An 18,587-nucleotide genomic window follows, 5' to 3' on the forward strand; every position below is an offset into this window, starting at 1 on the left:
TATCATAGGATATTTGTTATTCCCTTTTGAATAACTTAACCTAATATGATTATTTCTAGGCTCATCTGTAGTCCTGAAAACGGCACTGTTCATTTTTTTCTGAGGCTACTATTCCATTCGGTACGTATACCACTTCTTCTTTGTCCATTTATCTGATGATGGACATTTTGTTTGTATCCATGTCTTAGCTATTGTAAATACTGCTGCAATACACGATTTTCCATCCCGTGTCTTTTTGATTCTGGCTTTCACAAGTGACAGGCCCAATAGTGGGCCTTCCGGATCATATGGTGACTCAATTTTTACCTTTAAACGCACTGCCATTCTGTTCCTATTATTGGCTGTTACCAGTTTACATCCCACTTAGACCGAGAGGTTACACTATTCTCCACAACTTCTTCAACATCTATTGTTTCTTGACATTTTGCTGATGGTCATTGTGACTGGTGTTAGGTGATACCTTTGTGTAGATTGGATTTGCATGCGTCTAATAATTCCTGATGTTTTGCATTTCTCAGTGTCCTTTACATTTTTTTTTAAGATTGAGCTAAACTTACAACTTCAAATTGCCTTCTTGAAAAATTTACCGCGTTTGGATTTTTATGGCCATTCCCTACCCCAGGACATTTTTTGAGGGCATGAGTCATTTACAGCCCTGCCGTCCTTGTGAATATTAGTGACCATGAGCAGTAGATTTAAAGCTGCTCTTTGAGGAAACGGCCTTAGGGTGGCAGCATTTCTAAGTTGCCAACTCTGCTTGCTAGGGAAACAGAACCTTGCTGCAAGTTGTGCTTTGAGGTTGCAGATTAGAGTGGAATGTGCCAGGACAAACCCCCATAAGTTTTAGCCTCCTTAATTCTTGTTTGTGTCTTTAAGTTGTAGTTTTTATCAGAGCAAATTTGATTGAAAAATGTCTTTTGTTCTAGGTGTACAGAATCTTGTTCATTTACACATATACATATATCTATTGATCTTTGGGTCCTTTTCCATGTCGGTTATTACAGAGTGTTGAGTAGACCACTCTTGGTATTCCATAGGTCTTTGGGGATTATATTTTTTATATGTATTAGTATATGTGTGTTAACCCCAATATCCTAATTTATCCATTCCTCACACCATTTCTTTGGCTTAACCATAAGTTGTCTTCTCATTCTGAGATTGTCTTTCTCTATGGAAATATGTTCATTTTTATGAATTTTCAGATAACATAAGGGATATCATAGGACATTTGTCTTTCGCATTCTGACTTACTTCACGTTGTGTGATTATCTCTAGGCTCATCTGTGGTGCTGCATATGCCATTCTTTTATTTTTTTCGTGACTGATATTCCATTCTGTCCATATACCACTTCTTCTCTGTCCATTCATCTGTTTATGGACCTTCTTTTGGCTTCCATGTCATGGCTATTTCAATATTGCTGCAGTGCACATTTGCCTGCCTCTGTCTTTCCGATTCTGGTGGTCTTAGGTTATAGGCCCAAAAGGTGCCCTGCCGCATCATATGGTAGCTCAATTTTTACCTTTTAAAGCAGCTCCATTCAGTTTTCGTTAGTGCTGTTACCCATTACATCCCACCAGCAGCTAGAAGGTACACAGTTCTCTAAAACCCCTTCAGCATTTCTAGTTTGTAGACTGTTTGCTGATGGTCATTTGACTGGTGTGAGCTGAAACCTTTTTGGAGGTTGGATTTGTATGTGGCTAATAATTCCTTGTACTGAGCTTTAGGCATGTCCATGTTGTTCTTTTCCTTTTTTTTTTTAAAGTGTGAGTACAACTTCCCTCTTCATGTTGACTTCTTGAAAGATTTGTCATGTGTTGGATTTTCTTGCCTATTCCCTACCCCAGGGCATTTTTTGAGGGCAGATGCCATTTACAGCCCTGAGTCCTTGTGACTATTAAGCAACCATTAGCACTGGGTTTAAAGCTGCTGTTGTGGGAAACACCCACTAGGCGGCAGCATCATTACGTTCTCAACTCTTGTTATTAGGGCACCAGAGTCTTCCTGGACGTAGTGTTCCGAGGTTGTAAATTAGAGGGGAATGTGCTGGGACAAGCCCCCAGAAGTTTATGTCTCCTTACTTCTGTTTGTTTTTTAATTTAATTTCTATTTCTTATCGGAGAATATTGGATTAGAGTGTTGTGATTGTCTGGCTGTACAGAATCTGCTCAGTGATTCATACATATGTCTGTTCATGTTCGGATTCTGTTACCATGTGTCTTATTACAGAATGTTGAGTAGACCTCGCATGGTATTTGGTAGGTGTTTTGTCATTATATAGTTTATATGTATTGGTGGTTATATAATTCATAGAGTTTATATGTTATATGTTTATATACATTTAACATACATTAGTATATGTATGTTAGCCCCATAATCCTAATTTATCCATCCTCCCACCTTTCATTTTGGTTAACCATTAGTTTCTTTTATAAGTCTGTGAGTGTCTTTTTCTGTGGAAATATGTCCATTTGTAGCAATCTTAGGATAACAGGTATAAATGATATCATAGGATATTTGTCATTCCCTTTTGACTTACTTAACCTGATATGATTATTTCTAGGCTCATCTGTAGTCCTGAAAACGGCATTTTTCATTTTTTTCCCGAGGCTACTATTCCATTTAGTCCGTATACCACTTCTTCTTTGTCCATTCATCTGTTTATGGACCTTTTTTTTGCTTCCACGTCTTGGCTATTTCAGTAATGCTGCAGTGCACATTTGCCTGCCTCTGTCTTTCCGATTCTGGTGGTCTTAGGTTACAGGCCCAAAAGGTGCCCTGCCGCGTCATATGGTAGCTCAATTTTTACCTTTTAAAGCAGCTCCATTCAGTTTTCGTTAGTGCTCTTACCACTTTACATCCCACCAGCAGCTACAAGGTACACAGTTCTCTAAAATCCCTTCAGCATTTACAGTTTGTAGACTTTTTGCTGATGGTCATTTGACTGGTGTGAGCTGAAACCTTTTTGGAGGTTGGATTTGCATGTGACTAATAATTCCTTATACTGAGCTTTAGGCATGTGCTTTTTATTCTTTTCCTTTTTTTTTTTTAAAGAGTGAGTACAACTTCCCTCTTCATATTGACTTCTTCAAAAACTTGTCAAAGAAAACTTGAATTTTCTTGCCTATTCCCTACCCCAGGGCATTTTTTGAGGGCAGGTGTCATTTACAGCCCTGCAGTCCTTGTGACTATTAAGCAACCATTAGCACTGGGTTTAAAGCTGCTGTTGTGGGAAACAGCCACAAGGCGGCAGCATTACGTTCTCACCTCTTGTTACTAGGGCAACAGAGTCTTCCTGGAGGTAGTGTTCCGAGGTTGTAAATTAGAGAGGAGTGTGCTGGGATAAGCCCCCAGAAGTTTATGTCTCCTTACTTATGTTTGTTTTTTAAATTTAATTTCTCTTTCTTATCGGAGTAAATTCGATTAGAGTGTTGTGATTGTCTGGCTGTACAGAATGTGCTCAATGATTCATACATATGTCTGTTCATCTTCGGATCCTGTTACCATGTAATTTTTTACAGAATGTTGAGTAGACCTCCCTTGGTATTTGGCAGGTGTTTCGTGATTATATATTTTATATGTATTGGTGATTATATAATTCATAGAGTTTATATGTTATATGTTTATATACATTTAACATACATTAGTATATGTATGTTATCCCCATAGTCCTAATTTATCCATCCTCCCACCTTTCATTTTGGCGAACCATTCGTTTGTTTTATAAGTCTGTGAGTGTCTTTTTCTGTGGAAATATGTTCATTGGTAGAAATCTTAGGATAACATGTATAAATGATATCATAGGATATTTGTTATTCCCTTTTGAATAACTTAACCTAATATGATTATTTCTAGGCTCATCTGTAGTCCTGAAAACGGCACTGTTCATTTTTTTCTGAGGCTACTATTCCATTCGGTACGTATACCACTTCTTCTTTGTCCATTTATCTGATGATGGACATTTTGTTTGTATCCATGTCTTAGCTATTGTAAATACTGCTGCAATACACGATTTTCCATCCCGTGTCTTTTTGATTCTGGCTTTCACAAGTGACAGGCCCAATAGTGGGCCTTCCGGATCATATGGTGACTCAATTTTTACCTTTAAACGCACTGCCATTCTGTTCCTATTATTGGCTGTTACCAGTTTACATCCCACTTAGACCGAGAGGTTACACTATTCTCCACAACTTCTTCAACATCTATTGTTTGTTGACATTTTGCTGATGGTCATTGTGACTGGTGTTAGGTGATACCTTTGTGTAGATTGGATTTGCATGCGTCTAATAATTCCTGATGTTTTGCATTTCTCAGTGTCCTTTACATTTTTTTTTTAAGATTGAGCTAAACTTACAACTTCAAATTGCCTTCTTGAAAAATTTACCGCGTTTGGATTTTTATGGCCATTCCCTACCCCAGGACATTTTTTGAGGGCATGAGTCATTTACAGCCCTGCCGTCCTTGTGAATATTAGTGACCATGAGCAGTAGATTTAAAGCTGCTCTTTGAGGAAACGGCCTTAGGGTGGCAGCATTTCTAAGTTGCCAACTCTGCTTGCTAGGGAAACAGAACCTTGCTGCAAGTTGTGCTTTGAGGTTGCAGATTAGAGTGGAATGTGCCAGGACAAACCCCCATAAGTTTTAGCCTCCTTAATTCTTGTTTGTGTCTTTAAGTTGTAGTTTTTATCAGAGCAAATTTGATTGAAAAATGTCTTTTGTTCTAGGTGTACAGAATCTTGTTCATTTACACATATACATATATCTATTGATCTTTGGGTCCTTTTCCATGTTGGTTATTACAGAGTGTTGAGTAGACCACTCTTGGTATTCCATAGGTCTTTGGGGATTATATTTTTTATATGTATTAGTATATGTGTGTTAACCCCAATATCCTAATTTATCCATTCCTCACACCATTTCTTTGGCTTAACCATAAGTTGTCTTCTCATTCTGAGATTGTCTTTCTCTATGGAAATATGTTCATTTTTATGAATTTTCAGATAACATAAGGGATATCATAGGACATTTGTCTTTCGCATTCTGACTTACTTCACGTTGTGTGATTATCTCTAGGCTCATCTGTGGTGCTGCATATGCCATTCTTTTATTTTTTTCGTGACTGATATTCCATTCTGTCCATATACCACTTCTTCTCTGTCCATTCATCTGTTTATGGACCTTCTTTTGGCTTCCATGTCGTGGCTATTTCAATATTGCTGCAGTGCACATTTGCCTGCCTCTGTCTTTCCGATTCTGGTGGTCTTAGGTTATAGGCCCAAAAGGTGCCCTGCCGCATCATATGGTAGCTCAATTTTTACCTTTTAAAGCAGCTCCATTCAGTTTTCGTTAGTGCTGTTACCCATTACATCCCACCAGCAGCTAGAAGGTACACAGTTCTCTAAAACCCCTTCAGCATTTCTAGTTTGTAGACTGTTTGCTGATGGTCATTTGACTGGTGTGAGCTGAAACCTTTTTGGAGGTTGGATTTGTATGTGGCTAATAATTCCTTGTACTGAGCTTTAGGCATGTCCATGTTGTTCTTTTCCTTTTTTTTTTTTAAGTGTGAGTACAACTTCCCTCTTCATGTTGACTTCTTGAAAGATTTGTCATGTGTTGGATTTTCTTGCCTATTCCCTACCCCAGGGCATTTTTTGAGGGCAGATGCCATTTACAGCCCTGAGTCCTTGTGACTATTAAGCAACCATTAGCACTGGGTTTAAAGCTGCTGTTGTGGGAAACACCCACTAGGCGGCAGCATCATTACGTTCTCAACTCTTGTTATTAGGGCACCAGAGTCTTCCTGGACGTAGTGTTCCGAGGTTGTAAATTAGAGGGGAATGTGCTGGGACAAGCCCCCAGAAGTTTATGTCTCCTTACTTCTGTTTGTTTTTTAATTTAATTTCTATTTCTTATCGGAGAATATTGGATTAGAGTGTTGTGATTGTCTGGCTGTACAGAATCTGCTCAATGATTCATACATATGTCTGTTCATGTTCGGATTCTGTTACCATGTGTCTTATTACAGAATGTTGAGTAGACCTCGCATGGTATTTGGTAGGTGTTTTGTCATTATATAGTTTATATGTATTGGTGATTATATAATTCATAGAGTTTATATGTTATATGTTTCTATACATTTAACATACATTAGTATATGTATGTTAGCCCCATAATCCTAATTTATCCATCCTCCCACCTTTCATTTTGGTTAACCATTAGTTTCTTTTATAAGTCTGTGAGTGTCTTTTTCTGTGGAAATATGTCCATTTGTAGCAATCTTAGGATAACAGGTATAAATGATATCATAGGATATTTGTCATTCCCTTTTGACTTACTTAACCTGATATGATTATTTCTAGGCTCATCTGTAGTCCTGAAAACGGCATTTTTCATTTTTTTCCCGAGGCTACTATTCCATTTATTCCGTATACCACTTCTTCTTTGTCCATTCATCTGTTTATGGACCTTTTTTTTGCTTCCACGTCTTGGCTATTTCAGTAATGCTGCAGTGCACATTTGCCTGCCTCTGTCTTTCCGATTCTGGTGGTCTTAGGTTACAGGCCCGAAAGGTGCCCTGCCGCGTCATATGGTAGCTCAATTTTTACCTTTTAAAGCAGCTCCATTCAGTTTTCGTTAGTGCTCTTACCACTTTACATCCCACCAGCAGCTACAAGGTACACAGTTCTCTAAAATCCCTTCAGCATTTACAGTTTGTAGACTGTTTGCTGATGGTCATTTGACTGGTGTGAGCTGAAACCTTTTTGGAGGTTGGATTTGCATGTGACTAATAATTCCTTATACTGAGCTTTAGGCATGTGCTTTTTATTCTTTTCCTTTTTTTTTTTTAAAGAGTGAGTACAACTTCCCTCTTCATATTGACTTCTTCAAAAACTTGTCAAAGAAAACTTGAATTTTCTTGCCTATTCCCTACCCCAGGGCATTTTTTGAGGGCAGGTGTCATTTACAGCCCTGCAGTCCTTGTGACTATTAAGCAACCATTAGCACTGGGTTTAAAGCTGCTGTTGTGGGAAACAGCCACAAGGCGGCAGCATTACGTTCTCACCTCTTGTTACTAGGGCAACAGAGTCTTCCTGGAGGTAGTGTTCCGAGGTTGTAAATTAGAGAGGAGTGTGCTGGGATAAGCCCCCAGAAGTTTATGTCTCCTTACTTATGTTTGTTTTTTAAATTTAATTTCTCTTTCTTATCGGAGTAAATTCGATTAGAGTGTTGTGATTGTCTGGCTGTACAGAATGTGCTCAATGATTCATACATATGTCTGTTCATCTTCGGATCCTGTTACCATGTAATTTTTTACAGAATGTTGAGTAGACCTCCCTTGGTATTTGGCAGGTGTTTCGTGATTATATATTTTATATGTATTGGTGATTATATAATTCATAGAGTTTATATGTTATATGTTTATATACATTTAACATACATTAGTATATGTATGTTATCCCCATAGTCCTAATTTATCCATCCTCCCACCTTTCATTTTGGCGAACCATTCGTTTGTTTTATAAGTCTGTGAGTGTCTTTTTCTGTGGAAATATGTTCATTGGTAGAAATCTTAGGATAACATGTATAAATGATATCATAGGATATTTGTTATTCCCTTTTGAATAACTTAACCTAATATGATTATTTCTAGGCTCATCTGTAGTCCTGAAAACGGCACTGTTCATTTTTTTCTGAGGCTACTATTCCATTCGGTACGTATACCACTTCTTCTTTGTCCATTTATCTGATGATGGACATTTTGTTTGTATCCATGTCTTAGCTATTGTAAATACTGCTGCAATACACGATTTTCCATCCCGTGTCTTTTTGATTCTGGCTTTCACAAGTGACAGGCCCAATAGTGGGCCTTCCGGATCATATGGTGACTCAATTTTTACCTTTAAACGCACTGCCATTCTGTTCCTATTATTGGCTGTTACCAGTTTACATCCCACTTAGACCGAGAGGTTACACTATTCTCCACAACTTCTTCAACATGTATTGTTTGTTGACTTTTTGCTGATGGTCATTGTGACTGGTGTTAGGTGATACCTTTGTGTAGATTGGATTTGCATGCGTCTAATAATTCCTGATGTTTTGCATTTCTCAGTGTCCTTTACATTTTTTTTTTAAGATTGAGCTAAACTTACAACTTCAAATTGCCTTCTTGAAAAATTTACCGCGTTTGGATTTTTATGGCCATTCCCTACCCCAGGACATTTTTTGAGGGCATGAGTCATTTACAGCCCTGCCGTCCTTGTGAATATTAGTGACCATGAGCAGTAGATTTAAAGCTGCTCTTTGAGGAAACGGCCTTAGGGTGGCAGCATTTCTAAGTTGCCAACTCTGCTTGCTAGGGAAACAGAACCTTGCTGCAAGTTGTGCTTTGAGGTTGCAGATTAGAGTGGAATGTGCCAGGACAAACCCCCATAAGTTTTAGCCTCCTTAATTCTTGTTTGTGTCTTTAAGTTGTAGTTTTTATCAGAGCAAATTTGATTGAAAAATGTCTTTTGTTCTAGGTGTACAGAATCTTGTTCATTTACACATATACATATATCTATTGATCTTTGGGTCCTTTTCCATGTCGGTTATTACAGAGTGTTGAGTAGACCACTCTTGGTATTCCATAGGTCTTTGGGGATTATATTTTTTATATGTATTAGTATATGTGTGTTAACCCCAATATCCTAATTTATCCATTCCTCACACCATTTCTTTGGCTTAACCATAAGTTGTCTTCTCATTCTGAGATTGTCTTTCTCTATGGAAATATGTTCATTTTTATGAATTTTCAGATAACATAAGGGATATCATAGGACATTTGTCTTTCGCATTCTGACTTACTTCACGTTGTGTGATTATCTCTAGGCTCATCTGTGGTGCTGCATATGCCATTCTTTTATTTTTTTCGTGACTGATATTCCATTCTGTCCATATACCACTTCTTCTCTGTCCATTCATCTGTTTATGGACCTTCTTTTGGCTTCCATGTCGTGGCTATTTCAATATTGCTGCAGTGCACATTTGCCTGCCTCTGTCTTTCCGATTCTGGTGGTCTTAGGTTATAGGCCCAACAGGTGCCCTGCCGCATCATATGGTAGCTCAATTTTTACCTTTTAAAGCAGCTCCATTCAGTTTTCGTTAGTGCTGTTACCCATTACATCCCACCAGCAGCTAGAAGGTACACAGTTCTCTAAAACCCCTTCAGCATTTCTAGTTTGTAGACTGTTTGCTGATGGTCATTTGACTGGTGTGAGCTGAAACCTTTTTGGAGGTTGGATTTGTATGTGGCTAATAATTCCTTGTACTGAGCTTTAGGCATGTCCATGTTGTTCTTTTCCTTTTTTTTTTTAAAGTGTGAGTACAACTTCCCTCTTCATGTTGACTTCTTGAAAGATTTGTCATGTGTTGGATTTTCTTGCCTATTCCCTACCCCAGGGCATTTTTTGAGGGCAGATGCCATTTACAGCCCTGAGTCCTTGTGACTATTAAGCAACCATTAGCACTGGGTTTAAAGCTGCTGTTGTGGGAAACACCCACTAGGCGGCAGCATCATTACGTTCTCAACTCTTGTTATTAGGGCACCAGAGTCTTCCTGGACGTAGTGTTCCGAGGTTGTAAATTAGAGGGGAATGTGCTGGGACAAGCCCCCAGAAGTTTATGTCTCCTTAATTCTGTTTGTTTTTTAATTTAATTTCTATTTCTTATCGGAGAATATTGGATTAGAGTGTTGTGATTGTCTGGCTGTACAGAATCTGCTCAGTGATTCATACATATGTCTGTTCATGTTCGGATTCGGTTACCATGTGTCTTATTACAGAATGTTGAGTAGACCTCGCATGGTATTTGGTAGGTGTTTTGTCATTATATAGTTTATATGTATTGGTGATTATATAATTCATAGAGTTTATATGTTATATGTTTCTATACATTTAACATACATTAGTATATGTATGTTAGCCCCATAATCCTAATTTATCCATCCTCCCACCTTTCATTTTGGTTAACCATTAGTTTCTTTTATAAGTCTGTAAGTGTCTTTTTCTGTGGAAATATGTCCATTTGTAGCAATCTTAGGATAACAGGTATAAATGATATCATAGGATATTTGTCATTCCCTTTTGACTTACTTAACCTGATATGATTATTTCTAGGCTCATCTGTAGTCCTGAAAACGGCATTTTTCATTTTTTTCCCGAGGCTACTATTCCATTTATTCCGTATACCACTTCTTCTTTGTCCATTCATCTGTTTATGGACCTTTTTTTTGCTTCCACGTCTTGGCTATTTCAGTAATGCTGCAGTGCACATTTGCCTGCCTCTGTCTTTCCGATTCTGGTGGTCTTAGGTTACAGGCCCGAAAGGTGCCCTGCCGCGTCATATGGTAGCTCAATTTTTACCTTTTAAAGCAGCTCCATTCAGTTTTCGTTAGTGCTCTTACCACTTTACATCCCACCAGCAGCTACAAGGTACACAGTTCTCTAAAATCCCTTCAGCATTTACAGTTTGTAGACTGTTTGCTGATGGTCATTTGACTGGTGTGAGCTGAAACCTTTTTGGAGGTTGGATTTGCATGTGACTAATAATTCCTTATACTGAGCTTTAGGCATGTGCTTTTTATTCTTTTCCTTTTTTTTTTTAAAGAGTGAGTACAACTTCCCTCTTCATATTGACTTCTTCAAAAACTTGTCAAAGAAAACTTGAATTTTCTTGCCTATTCCCTACCCCAGGGCATTTTTTGAGGGCAGGTGTCATTTACAGCCCTGCAGTCCTTGTGACTATTAAGCAACCATTAGCACTGGGTTTAAAGCTGCTGTTGTGGGAAACAGCCACAAGGCGGCAGCATTATTACGTTCTCACCTCTTGTTACTAGGGCAACAGAGTCTTCCTGGAGGTAGTGTTCCGAGGCTGTAAATTAGAGAGGAGTGTGCTGGGATAAGCCCCCAGAAGTTTATGTCTCCTTACTTATGTTTGTTTTTTAAATTTAATTTCTCTTTCTTATCGGAGTAAATTCGATTACAGTGTTGTGATTGTCTGGCTGTACAGAATGTGCTCAATGATTCATACATATGTCTGTTCATCTTCGGATCCTGTTACCATGTAATTTTTTACAGAATGTTGAGTAGACCACCCTTGGTATTTGGCAGGTGTTTCGTGATTATATATTTTATATGTATTGGTGATTATATAATTCATAGAGTTTATATGTTATATGTTTATATACATTTAACATACATTAGTATATGTATGTTATCCCCATAGTCCTAATTTATCCATCCTCCCACCTTTCATTTTGGTGAACCATTCGTTTGTTTTATAAGTCTGTGAGTGTCTTTTTCTGTGGAAATATGTTCATTGGTAGAAATCTTAGGATAACATGTATAAATGATATCATAGGATATTTGTTATTCCCTTTTGAATAACTTAACCTAATATGAGTATTTCTAGGCTCATCTGTAGTCCTGAAAACGGCACTGTTCATTTTTTTCTGAGGCTACTATTCCATTCGGTACGTATACCACTTCTTCTTTGTCCATTTATCTGATGATGGACATTTTGTTTGTATCCATGTCTTAGCTATTGGAAATACTGCTGCAATACACGATTTTCCATCCCGTGTCTTTTTGATTCTGGCTTTCACAAGTGACAGGCCCAATAGTGGGCCTTCCGGATCATATGGTGACTCAATTTTTACCTTTAAACGTACTGCCATTCTGTTCCTATTATTGGCTGTTACCAGTTTACATCCCACTTAGACCGAGAGGTTACACTATTCTCCACAACTTCTTCAACATCTATTGTTTGTTGACTTTTTGCTGATGGTCATTGTGACTGGTGTTAGGTGATACCTTTGTGTAGATTGGATTTGCATGCGTCTAATAATTCCTGATGTTTTGCATTTCTCAGTGTCCTTTACATTTTTTTTTAAGATTGAGCTAAACTTACAACTTCAAATTGCCTTCTTGAAAAATTTACCGCGTTTGGATTTTTATGGCCATTCCCTACCCCAGGACATTTTTTGAGGGCATGAGTCATTTACAGCCCTGCCGTCCTTGTGAATATTAGTGACCATGAGCAGTAGATTTAAAGCTGCTCTTTGAGGAAACGGCCTTAGGGTGGCAGCATTTCTAAGTTGCCAACTCTGCTTGCTAGGGAAACAGAACCTTGCTGCAAGTTGTGCTTTGTGGTTGCAGATTAGAGTGGAATGTGCCAGGACAAACCCCCATAAGTTTTAGCCTCCTTAATTCTTGTTTGTGTCTTTAAGTTGTAGTTTTTATCAAAGCAAATTTGATTGAAAAATGTCTTTTGTTCTAGGTGTACAGAATCTTGTTCATTTACACATATACATATATCTATGGATCTTTGGGTCCTTTTCCATGTCGGTTATTACAGAGTGTTGAGTAGACCACTCTTGGTATTCCATAGGTCTTTGGGGATTATATTTTTTATATGTATTAGTATATGTGTGTTAACCCCAATATCCTAATTTATCCATTCCTCACACCATTTCTTTGGCTTAACCATAAGTTGTCTTCTCATTCTGAGATTGTCTTTCTCTATGGAAATATGTTCATTTTTATGAATTTTCAGATAACATAAGGGATATCATAGGACATTTGTCTTTCGCATTCTGACTTACTTCACGTTGTGTGATTATCTCTAGGCTCATCTGTGGTGCTGCATATGCCATTCTTTTATTTTTTTCGTGACTGATATTCCATTCTGTCCATATACCACTTCTTCTCTGTCCATTCATCTGTTTATGGACCTTCTTTTGGCTTCCATGTCGTGGCTATTTCAATATTGCTGCGGTGCACATTTGCCTGCCTCTGTCTTTCCGATTCTGGTGGTCTTAGGTTATAGGCCCAAAAGGTGCCCTGCCGCATCATATGGTAGCTCAATTTTTACCTTTTAAAGCAGCTCCATTCAGTTTTCGTTAGTGCTGTTACCCATTACATCCCACCAGCAGCTAGAAGGTACACAGTTCTCTAAAACCCCTTCAGCATTTCTAGTTTGTAGACTGTTTGCTGATGGTCATTTGACTGGTGTGAGCTGAAACCTTTTTGGAGGTTGGATTTGTATGTGGCTAATAATTCCTTGTACTGAGCTTTAGGCATGTCCATTTTTTTGTTTTCCTTTTTTTTTTTAAGTGTGAGTACAACTTCCCTCTTCATGTTGACTTCTTGAAAGATTTGTCATGTGTTGGATTTTCTTGCCTATTCCCTACCCCAAGGCATTTTTTGAGGGCAGATGCCATTTACAGCCCTGAGTCCTTGTGACTATTAAGCAACCATTAGCACTGGGTTTAAAGCTGCTGTTGTGGGAAACACCCACTAGGCGGCAGCATCATTACGTTCTCAACTCTTGTTATTAGGGCACCAGAGTCTTCCTGGACGTAGTGTTCCGAGGTTGTAAATTAGAGGGGAATGTGCTGGGACAAGCCCCCAGAAGTTTATGTCTCCTTACTTCTGTTTGTTTTTTAATTTAATTTCTATTTCTTATCGGAGAATATTGGATTAGAGTGTTGTGATTGTCTGGCTGTACAGAATCTGCTCAATGATTCATACATATGTCTGTTCATGTTCGGATTCTGTTACCATGTGTCTTATTACAGAATGTTGAGTAGACCTCACATGGTATTTGGTAGGTGTTTTGTCATTATATAGTTTATATGTATTGGTGATTATATAATTCATAGAGTTTATATGTTATATGTTTCTATACATTTAACATACATTAGTATATGTATGTTAGCCCCATAATCCTAATTTATCCATCCTCCCACCTTTCATTTTGGTTAACCATTAGTTTCTTTTATAAGTCTGTGAGTGTCTTTTTCTGTGGAAATATGTCCATTTGTAGCAATCTTAGGATAACAGGTATAAATGATATCATAGGATATTTGTCATTCCCTTTTGACTTACTTAACCTGATATGATTATTTCTAGGCTCATCTGTAGTCCTGAAAACGGCATTTTTCATTTTTTTCCCGAGGCTACTATTCCATTTAGTCCGTATACCACTTCTTCTTTGTCCATTCATCTGTTTATGGACCTTTTTTTTGCTTCCACGTCTTGGCTATTTCAGTAATGCTGCAGTGCACATTTGCCTGCCTCTGTCTTTCCGATTCTGGTGGTCTTAGGTTACAGGCCCGAAAGGTGCCCTGCCGCGTCATATGGTAGCTCAATTTTTACCTTTTAAAGCAGCTCCATTCAGTTTTCGTTAGTGCTCTTACCACTTTACATCCCACCAGCAGCTACAAGGTACACAGTTCTCTAAAATCCCTTCAGCATTTACAGTTTGTAGACTGTTTGCTGATGGTCATTTGACTGGTGTGAGCTGAAACCTTTTTGGAGGTTGGATTTGCATGTGACTAATAATTCCTTATACTGAGCTTTAGGCATGTGCTTTTTATTCTTTTCCTTTTTTTTTTTTAAAGAGTGAGTACAACTTCCCTCTTCATATTGACTTCTTCAAAAACTTGTCAAAGAAAACTTGAATTTTCTTGCCTATTCCCTACCCCAGGGCATTTTTTGAGGGCAGGTGTCATTTACAGCCCTGCAGTCCTTGTGACTATTAAGCAACCATTAGCACTGGGTTTAAAGCTGCTGTTGTGGGAAACAGCCACAAGGCGGCAGCATTATTACGTTCTCACCTCTTGTTACTAGGGCAACAGAGTCTTCCTGGAGGTAGTGTTCCGAGGTTGTAAATTAGAGAGGAGTGTGCTGGGATAAGCCCCCAGAAGTTTATGTCTCCTTACTTATGTTTGTTTTTTAAATTTAATTTCTCTTTCTTATCGGAGTAAATTCGATTAGAGTGTTGTGATTGTCTGGCTGTACAGAATGTGCTCAATGATTCATACATATGTCTGTTCATCTTCGGATCCTGTTACCATGTAATTTTTTACAGAATGTTGAGTAGACCTCCCTTGGTATTTGGCAGGTGTTTCGTGATTATATATTTTATACGTATTGGTGATTATATAATTCATAGAGTTTATATGTTATATGTTTATATACATTTAACATACGTTAGTATATGTATGTTATCCCCATAGTCCTAATTTATCCATCCTCCCACCTTTCATTTTGGCGAACCATTCGTTTGTTTTATAAGTCTGTGAGTGTCTTTTTCTGTGGAAATATGTTCATTGGTAGAAATCTTAGGATAACATGTATAAATGATATCATAGGATATTTGTTATTCCCTTTTGAATAACTTAACCTAATATGATTATTTCTAGGCTCATCTGTAGTCCTGAAAACGGCACTGTTCATTTTTTTCTGAGGCTACTCTTCCATTCGGTACGTATACCACTTCTTCTTTGTCCATTTATCTGATGATGGACATTTTGTTTGTATCCATGTCTTAGCTATTGTAAATACTGCTGCAATACACGATTTTCCATCCCGTGTCTTTTTGATTCTGGCTTTCACAAGTGACAGGCCCAATAGTGGGCCTTCCGGATCATATGGTGACTCAATTTTTACCTTTAAACGCACTGCCATTCTGTTCCTATTATTGGCTGTTACCAGTTTACATCCCACTTAGACCGAGAGGTTACACTATTCTCCACAACTTCTTCAACATCTATTGTTTGTTGACTTTTTGCTGATGGTCATTGTGACTGGTGTTAGGTGATATCTTTGTGTAGATTGGATTTGCATGCGTCTAATAATTCCTGATGTTTTGCATTTCTCAGTGTCCTTTACATTTTTTTTTAAGATTGAGCTAAACTTACAACTTCAAATTGCCTTCTTGAAAAATTTACCGCGTTTGGATTTTTATGGCCATTCCCTACCCCAGGACATTTTTTGAGGGCATGAGTCATTTACAGCCCTGCCGTCCTTGTGAATATTAGTGACCATGAGCAGTAGATTTAAAGCTGCTCTTTGAGGAAACGGCCTTAGGGTGGCAGCATTTCTAAGTTGCCAACTCTGCTTGCTAGGGAAACAGAACCTTGCTGCAAGTTGTGCTTTGAGGTTGCAGATTAGAGTGGAATGTGCCAGGACAAACCCCCATAAGTTTTAGCCTCCTTAATTCTTGTTTGTGTCTTTAAGTTGTAGTTTTTATCAGAGCAAATTTGATTGAAAAATGTCTTTTGTTCTAGGTGTACAGAATCTTGTTCATTTACACATATACATATATCTATGGATCTTTGGGTCCTTTTCCATGTCGGTTATTACAGAGTGTTGAGTAGACCACTCTTGGTATTCCATAGGTCTTTGGGGATTATATTTTTTATATGTATTAGTATATGTGTGTTAACCCCAATATCCTAATTTATCCATTCCTCACACCATTTCTTTGGCTTAACCATAAGTTGTCTTCTCATTCTGAGATTGTCTTTCTCTATGGAAATATGTTCATTTTTATGAATTTTCAGATAACATAAGGGATATCATAGGACATTTGTCTTTCGCATTCTGACTTACTTCACGTTGTGTGATTATCTCTAGGCTCATCTGTGGTGCTGCATATGCCATTCTTTTATTTTTTTCGTGACTGATATTCCATTCTGTCCATATACCACTTCTTCTCTGTCCATTCATCTGTTTATGGACCTTCTTTTGGCTTCCATGTCGTGGCTATTTCAATATTGCTGCAGTGCACATTTGCCTGCCTCTGTCTTTCCGATTCTGGTGGTCTTAGGTTATAGGCCCAAAAGGTGCCCTGCCGCATCATATGGTAGCTCAATTTTTACCTTTTAAAGCAGCTCCATTCAGTTTTCGTTAGTGCTGTTACCCATTACATCCCACCAGCAGCTAGAAGGTACACAGTTCTCTAAAACCCCTTCAGCATTTCTAGTTTGTAGACTGTTTGCTGATGGTCATTTGACTGGTGTGAGCTGAAACCTTTTTGGAGGTTGGATTTGTATGTGGCTAATAATTCCTTGTACTGAGCTTTAGGCATGTCCATTTTTTTGTTTTCCTTTTTTTTTTTAAAGTGTGAGTACAACTTCCCTCTTCATGTTGACTTCTTGAAAGATTTGTCATGTGTTGGATTTTCTTGCCTATTCCCTACCCCAAGGCATTTTTTGAGGGCAGATGCCATTTACAGCCCTGAGTCCTTGTGACTATTAAGCAACCATTAGCACTGGGTTTAAAGCTGCTGTTGTGGGAAACACCCACTAGGCGGCAGCATCATTACGTTCTCAACTCTTGTTATTAGGGCACCAGAGTCTTCCTGGACGTAGTGTTCCGAGGTTGTAAATTAGAGGGGAATGTGCTGGGACAAGCCCCCAGAAGTTTATGTCTCCTTACTTCTGTTTGTTTTTTAATTTAATTTCTATTTCTTATCGGAGAATATTGGATTAGAGTGTTGTGATTGTCTGGCTGTACAGAATCTGCTCAATGATTCATACATATGTCTGTTCATGTTCGGATTCTGTTACCATGTGTCTTATTACAGAATGTTGAGTAGACCTCACATGGTATTTGGTAGGTGTTTTGTCATTATATAGTTTATATGTATTGGTGATTATATAATTCATAGAGTTTATATGTTATATGTTTCTATACATTTAACATACATTAGTATATGTATGTTAGCCCCATAATCCTAATTTATCCATCCTCCCACCTTTCATTTTGGTTAACCATTAGTTTCTTTTATAAGTCTGTGAGTGTCTTTTTCTGTGGAAATATGTCCATTTGTAGCAATCTTAGGATAACAGGTATAAATGATATCATAGGATATTTGTCATTCCCTTTTGACTTACTTAACCTGATATGATTATTTCTAGGCTCATCTGTAGTCCTGAAAACGGCATTTTTCATTTTTTTCCCGAGGCTACTATTCCATTTAGTCCGTATACCACTTCTTCTTTGTCCATTCATCTGTTTATGGACCTTTTTTTTGCTTCCACGTCTTGGCTATTTCAGTAATGCTGCAGTGCACATTTGCCTGCCTCTGTCTTTCCGATTCTGGTTGTCTTAGGTTACAGGCCCGAAAGGTGCCCTGCCGCGTCATATGGTAGCTCAATTTTTACCTTTTAAAGCAGCTCCATTCAGTTTTCGTTAGTGCTCTTACCACTTTACATCCCACCAGCAGCTACAAGGTACACAGTTCTCTAAAATCCCTTCAGCATTTACAGTTTGTAGACTTTTTGCTGATGGTCATTTGACTGGTGTGAGCTGAAACCTTTTTGGAGGTTGGATTTGCATGTGACTAATAATTCCTTATACTGAGCTTTAGGCATGTGCTTTTTATTCTTTTCCTTTTTTTTTTTTAAAGAGTGAGTACAACTTCCCTCTTCATATTGACTTCTTCAAAAACTTGTCAAAGAAAACTTGAATTTTCTTGCCTATTCCCTACCCCAGGGCATTTTTTGAGGGCAGGTGTCATTTACAGCCCTGCAGTCCTTGTGACTATTAAGCAACCATTAGCACTGGGTTTAAAGCTGCTGTTGTGGGAAACAGCCACAAGGCGGCAGCATTATTACGTTCTCACCTCTTGTTACTAGGGCAACAGAGTCTTCCTGGAGGTAGTGTTCCGAGGTTGTAAATTAGAGAGGAGTGTGCTGGGATAAGCCCCCAGAAGTTTATGTCTCCTTACTTATGTTTGTTTTTTAAATTTAATTTCTCTTT

The sequence above is a fragment of the Eubalaena glacialis genome, chromosome 2 (assembly GCF_028564815.1).
Source record: "Eubalaena glacialis isolate mEubGla1 chromosome 2, mEubGla1.1.hap2.+ XY, whole genome shotgun sequence".
Classification (NCBI taxonomy): Eukaryota; Metazoa; Chordata; class Mammalia; order Artiodactyla; family Balaenidae; genus Eubalaena; species Eubalaena glacialis.